Source organism: Nicotiana tomentosiformis, chromosome 5, assembly GCF_000390325.3.
Source record: "Nicotiana tomentosiformis chromosome 5, ASM39032v3, whole genome shotgun sequence".
In the NCBI taxonomy this organism is placed as follows: domain Eukaryota; kingdom Viridiplantae; phylum Streptophyta; class Magnoliopsida; order Solanales; family Solanaceae; genus Nicotiana; species Nicotiana tomentosiformis.
Window position 1 is genome coordinate 68,570,471 of NC_090816.1, and position 7,403 is coordinate 68,577,873.

Sequence of the window (7,403 nt, forward strand, 5' to 3'; positions counted from 1 at the left end):
AAGAGGCCTCGAGATTCTAGAGGATTTAGTGGTGCCCGCACTCCAGTTGTAGCTCGTCATTGCAGAGGATATGTGAGTCGACCAGTTCATTCAGCACTTCTAGGTACCCGCAGTTCTCTACTCATTCCGATGTCTTAGATCACCCATTATACACAGCCACTCTCCAGTGCACCTCCTGCACGGGGTGCCTTCAGCAGTCAGTCTAGGCGATCGGGTCTGACGCAGTTTCAGCAGCCATGCTTTCCGAGAGGTTGTTTCAAGTATAGTGACACAACACATATTGTGACTGACTATCCCAGACTCCGGAAGGGTGCACCTCCACAGACTCCATGGATTCCATAAGGTGCACATGGTTCACAGGCTATGGTTGCTGCTCTAGTTGCCGCTCCACCTACACCGCCAGCTAGGGGTGGAGGTCAGGTGGGTAGAGGTCGTCCTAGAGAGGGAGGCCATGCCTATTTCTATGCTTTTTCGGGTAGGACCGAGGTTGTTGCTTCAAATGCTATCATCACAGATATTGTTTCGGTCTGTCAAAAGATACATCAGTTCTATATGATCTAGGTTCCACGTATTCATATGGTTCATCTTACTTTGATTCCTGTTTGGATATACCCCGTGATTCCTTGAGTGATCCTGTATATGTGTTTACACCTATGGGAGATTCTATTATTGTAGATCACATTTATTGGTCGTGTTTGGTCACTATCGAAGGTTGTGAGACCAGAGTTGACCTTCTGCTACTTAGTATGGTGGACCTTGACGAGATTTTGGCCATGGATTGGTTGTCGCCCTACGATTATTATTAGTGAATAGCTCTAGACTCTTAGTTAATTTTAGTTAGAAATCATATAAATCTCAATTGTTGATCATCTTGGATAGCGATCAAGCTAGAACTATGAAAATTCTATTTAACTCTAATCCCCATGAATACGATATTATACTATACTATCTTTGACTAGCGAGCATAATTAAAGTGGTGTTTTGCGCTCGTCAATGGTTGAGAAGGGGTGCAAGGAATATCTAGCCTTTGTAAGGGATGTCAGTGCTGATACTCCTACTGCTGAGTCAGTTCCGATAGTGATATATTTCCCATATGTGTTTCCAACAGACCTACCAAGCATGCCACCTGATAGGGACATCAAATTTTGGTATTGACCTGGTGTCGAGTACTCAGCCTATTTCTATTCCACCATATAGTGTGGCACCAGTGGAGTTGAAGGAATTGAAGGAACAATTTTAGGAGTTGCTTGATAAGGGTTTCATCCGGCTGAGTGTTTCACCTTGGGGTGGTCCAGTTTTATTTTTGAAGAAGAAGGACGACTCTATAAGGATGTGTATTGATTAGAGGCAGTTGAACAAAGTTATAGTCACGAACAAGTACCCACTACCGCACATTGATGACCTATTTGACCAACTCTAAGGTGCTAGAGTGTTCTCGAAGATTTATTTGAGGTCATGATATCATCAGCTGAAGATCCGGGATTTAGACATTTTGAAGACAGCTTTCAGGACTCGATATGATCACTATGAGTTTTTGGTGATGTCATTCGGGGTGACTAATGCCCCAGCAACATTTATGCACCTGATGAACATTGTATTTCAACCATATCTTGATTCATTAGTCATCGTGTTCATTGACGACATATTGGTATATTCTCCCAGTTGGAGGATCATGAGCAACACTTGAGGATCGTGCTCCAGACCTTGAGGAAGAAGAAGTATATGCAAAATTCTCCAAGTATGAGTTTTGGCTTGATTCAATGGTTGTTTTGGGTCATGTGGTGTCTAGTGAGGGGGTCAAGATAGATCTGAAGAAGGTGGAGGCAATTTAGAGTTGGCCCAGACCGTCTTCAGCTATAGAGATTCAGAGCTTCTTGGGTTTGGCAGGTTATTATTGCCGTTTCTTGGAGGGTTTTTTCTCACTGGCAGCTCCTTTGACTAGATTGACCCAAAATGGTGCTCTTTTCAGATGGTACGACGAGTGTGAGGCGAGCTTTTAACAGCTCAAGACTGCATTGACTACAACCCTAGTGTTGGTGTTGCCTACAGGTTTGGGATTTTATACAGTGTATTGTGATGCATCGCGTATTGGTCTTGGCACGATGCTGATGCAAGACGGTAGGGTGATTGCCTACGTGTCTCGGTAGTTGAAGGTTCATGAAAAGAATTACCCTATGCACGACTTAGAGTTGACAACCATTGTTCATACACTGAAGATTTATTCATTGTGAGGTCTATACCGACCATCAGAGTCTCCACCACCTGTTCAAGCAGAAGGACCATAATTTGTAGCTGCGGAGATGGTTAGAGTTGCTGAAAGACTATGATATCACCATATTATATCATCTGGGAGAAGTCAATGTGGTGGCCGATGCATAGAGTAGGAAGGTTGATATCTTGGGAAGTTTGGCATATTTACCGGTAGCAGAGGGGCCACTAGCCATGGATGTTCAGGCTTTGGCCAACCGGTTCGTGAGATTGGTTGTTTCAGAGCCCAGCCGGATTCTTGCTTATGTTGTGGCACAGTCATCATTGTTGGAGCGTATCAAAGCTCGCTTGTTTGATGTCCTCACTTGATGGTGTTTAGGGACACAATGCAATAGGGTGGTGCTAAGTAGGTTGTGATCGACGATGATGGTGTTATGCGACTTCAAGGTCGGCTTTGTGTTACACTTGTTGATGGGATGAGAGATTTGATCCTTGAGGAGGCTCAGAGCTTGTGCTATTCCATTCACTCAGGTGTCACGAAGATTTAATGTGGCATGAAACAACACTATTGGTGGAGGAGAATGAAGAAAGATATTGTTTCTTATGTCTCTCGGTGTTTGAATTATCAATAGCTGAAGTATGAGCATCAGAAACTAGGAGGGTTGATTTAGAGATTTGAGATACCGGAGTGGAAGTGGGAGCGCATCACTATGATTTGAGATGCTTATATCATACAGTTCATGTTCGAGGCATAGAGAAGGGAACACCGACTCTTCAATCAGTTCCAGTAGTGAATGAGTTCCCCGACGTATTTCCAGATGAGCTTCCAGGTCTTCCTCCAGAGCGGGAAATTGACTTTCCCATCAATATAATGCCGGGTACGCAAAAAATATCTTTTCCTCCTTACAAGATGCCACTAATAGAATTAAAGGAACTTAAGGAGCAGTAGAAATATCTGTTAGATAAGGGTTTCATTAGACCCATCACTTCTCCTTGGGGAGCACCAATTTTATTTATGAAAAAGAACAACGGATCCCTACGCATATGCATAGATTACATATAGCTACACAAAGTCATAATTAAGAACAAATATCCCATTCCCAGAATTGATGACTTGTTCAACCAGCTTTAGGGTGCCAAGTGCTTCTCAAAGATAAACATCAGATCAGGCTACCAACAGGTTAGAGAGTGTGACATACCTAAGATAGAGTTTAGAACCATGTATGGCCATTACGAGTTTTAAGTGATGTCGTTCGGGCTGACTAATGCCACAGCGGTGTTTATAGATCTTATGAACAACATGTTTAGGCCTTATCTAGACTTGTTTTTGATAGTGTTTATTGATGATACTCTATTATATTCCAAGTATAAATCAGAACATGCAACCGGCGCTCTACTGTCATGCTCCGGCCTCGGGGAGTGCGACCGGCGCTCAACTGAGATACCCCAGTCAAGCAAGCCTATTCAATGCCTTCTACCCGAACTTACCCATGAATAAAGTGAAGGTGCATTTCCATTAATTAGACAATAAGAAGATCAAGTGAACAACACAATTTTATTACCATTACTTCATTTATAATTCTCAAAATACATTACACATTCATAGTTTGAAATGGAACATGTGATACAAATACAACATTTCTAGTTTGACTTTCCCAACACCAATACATAACCCACACTATATCTACTGAGCCTCTAACCGATACAAAAGAATACTATGATAGTGCCGGCAACAAGGCCCCTGCTATACCTCAAAACATTATACACAAGGAACAAAAGATATAAGACCCCGAAATGAAGTGGGGCTCACTAAGTTAGCTGGGAAGAGGGTGTACCACTTTCACTGATCGATGTCGCCTGTTGTTGAACCACCTGCATTCATTAAAGATGCAGCGTCCCCGACAAAAAGGACGTTAGTACATATGGAGTAGTACTACTATATAAGACTAAACACCCTCTCAATAGAACGAGTAACAGTTCAATGATAAAGAACATGGAATCAATGAGAACCTCAAACAATATAACATTGTCGAGTTAAGAGAAAGATAAATTTCAAGTAAATAACAATGTTTTAGGTTGGGAGATCTTTAGTACCGATATACCACTGTATTTTTAGCACGTAGTCCGGTCATGGCCCGATCGACTAAGCCATCTTAAACAAAGACATTCAATCACAACAACACCATGTGCACGACATGGCATCCGATTTCAGCCTGATCGGCTAAGCATTCTCACCACAATTCCATATGGGTCGACATCACTTTCCGCTAGCAATCATCTCATCCCAATTAAGGGGAATTATCTCAACGCATCAATATCCTCCCATTTATGAGGAAACAAGCTCATCACATCAACACGAGGATTTTACCCCTCAACCACTCCTACACCGGCACATGTAGTTTCGGGGTTAGGCTATTTCAACCTACCATTCCTCGGTGACTAAACGATACTCCAAAAACATTTATTATACAAAGAATTTATAGCTCATTTCATAGTCTAACACACGTCTTTTCATTTCATTGGCACTAGTGGCCACAAGTGTAATTTCGTTCTTGGCACGTCAGCCGTATTTCATATTTCGTACTCACTCCTTTCACTTTCAAGCATCATCAGGGATTATCAATACCAAGGCATTTCTAATCATGACTTTAAGTATACATAGGAGCAAATAAGAGTCTAAAGCACATTGAATTTTCTTCCACAATTTAGCATCATAAGTTGCAATTGAAACATGATTGAAATCATAATATTCCAACACATTGGTCATGTTTGAATACATTCCCGAAGGAGAACATAATGTGATAGGAGCATTTGGCACACATTGTTAGTATATATCTTTCAGCACAAGCTTATTCAAAATAGCCAAATTTATAAGGAATAAGTCGGAACATGAGAAATAAGAGCTTGGCCCGTCATACTTGAAACTTATGAGAAAATCGTGGGATTCAATTCTAAGAGAGAAGTTTAGCCAACATACCTCGCTTTGAGCTTTCCTTAAATTACTACAATGTTTTGAAAATCCTAGCAACTTCAATCTATTTAGAGACATAACAAAATTGAACCATAATTAAGAAGATATTCGTGGGTTCAGCTCATTCAAACATTTTATCAAACACTAGGTGGACATATTCGACTATAGGGTCCCATGATGATATTCCTTTACCCCACAAGCAATCCCCACTTCAATATGTCACCCATATATACCCCATAACCTCCCTACCACCTTCATTGGCACATGCATGCATCATTAACCAACTATTATCCTCAAAACCATTTTCTCCATAACCTATTCCCAAACCAAATTTCAAAATTGAAGGCTAGGGCTAGAACTTTACCTCTTTAGTAGACAATTTTGCAAGCTTTCTTAGTGAATTCTCCAAGGCTTGAGCAAGGAATTGAAGTGGAAGGTGTTGGAGCTCTTCCCCCTCTCTTAAATATCAGAATTCCTCTTCAAAAATGGTCCCTTAAGTCTATTTATCAAAATAGGGTCAGGTAAAATTTTCCCAAAATTAAGCCTATGAAATCGGGTCGGCGGTCGCAGACCGGACTGCAAAACGAGTATGCGTCTCGCAAAGGGGACCAAAAAAATGGTCCCAGAACTGGGCTTGGCCTGGTCAAGTCTGCGGCCGTTATGCGGCCCGCATAATAGTTATGCGGTCGCATAACGCACCGCGAAGTCTCCCTCCAAAATTCTTCTTGCTGGATATGTGATGGATAGTGCGGCCCGCGAAATAATTATGCGGCCGCATAATCGTCCGCAAAATTCTCTTCAAAATTTGGCTTGGGCCCTGTTGCACTCTGCGGCAGATCTGCGGTCCGCAAAGTGATTCTGTGGCCGCATAGTTGACTGCAAAAATGCCCTATTGTACAATTTTGTTTTCTTCCAACTCCCCGACGCATTGTACAATCCAAAAAGTCGGTACCGCAGCTCGAAAGCTCGTCGCAAAGAATTTCTACGAACCTCAAACACATAAGTCTACCTCGGCACCATGAAACCTCGGGTTCTAGGTGAAATTTTTACGGGGCCTTACATCCTTCCCCGCTTAGGATCATTTGCCCTCGAATGAGGGTCAGAATTCACCATCGACATCCAAAGCAACTCAGCTCTTAATTCACATACCAACAGTTCCTAATTTGACTAACTCCCCAAATTTCCAAAAGTTTTGGCAGAGTTTTCCCTATAATAAGTCCTATCCACCTGTCAGAGAATCCCAGAAACCAATCCTAACAGCATCACAACAACACAACGATGTACCACAACATGAAAACAACATCGACCATGACGTCATAGACTTTATATTACCAAAAGGAACATCTTTAACATAAACTGTACAAGTGAAACATAATTCAAAGAAGGTAAACTCTTAACATTTTCATATAACACAACTTCATAAATACATAGTTATTCAAACAAATGAGGGTACTTCTTCTTCATCGCTTCCTCGGCCTCCCAGGTGGCCTCTTCAACCTGTTGGTTTCACCGTAGCTCTTTCACGAAGGCAATCTCTTTATTTCTCAGCTTTTGGACTTGCCTATCAAGAATGGCAACTGGAATTTCTTCATAAGTCAATTCTTTACCAACCTCAATAGAGTCAACCAGAACAATGAGTGCCGGGTCTCAAACTACCTTCTTCAACATAGATACATAAAACATTGGGTGCAACAATGACATCTCTGGTGATAGCTCAAGCCCGTAAGCCACTTAACCAATCCTTTGAATGATTCTGTACGGTCCGACATACCTCGGACTCAATTTCCCTTTCTTATGAAACCGCATTATACCCTTCATGGGGGAAACCTTCAAAAATACCTAATCATCCTCTTTGAACTCCAAATCCCTACGACGTACATCTGAATAGGACTTCTGATGACTCTGGACAGTTTTCAACCATTCCTTAATGATCTTAACCTTCTCCATAGCCTGATGCATGAGGTCTGGCCCTATCAACTCTGCTTCTCCAATCTCGAACCATCCAATGGGAGATCTACATCTCCTACCATATAAAGCCTCGAACGGTGCCATCTGAATGCTAGCATGGTAACTGTTGTTGAGGAAAATTCTATGAGAGGCAAATGATCATCCCAGCTACATATCCTCAAGCGTCTGGATAGTCCACTCTTCCTGCCCATCGGTCTGTGGATGGAAGGCTGTACTAAGATTCACCAGAGTACCCAACCCTTGCTAAAATTTCTTC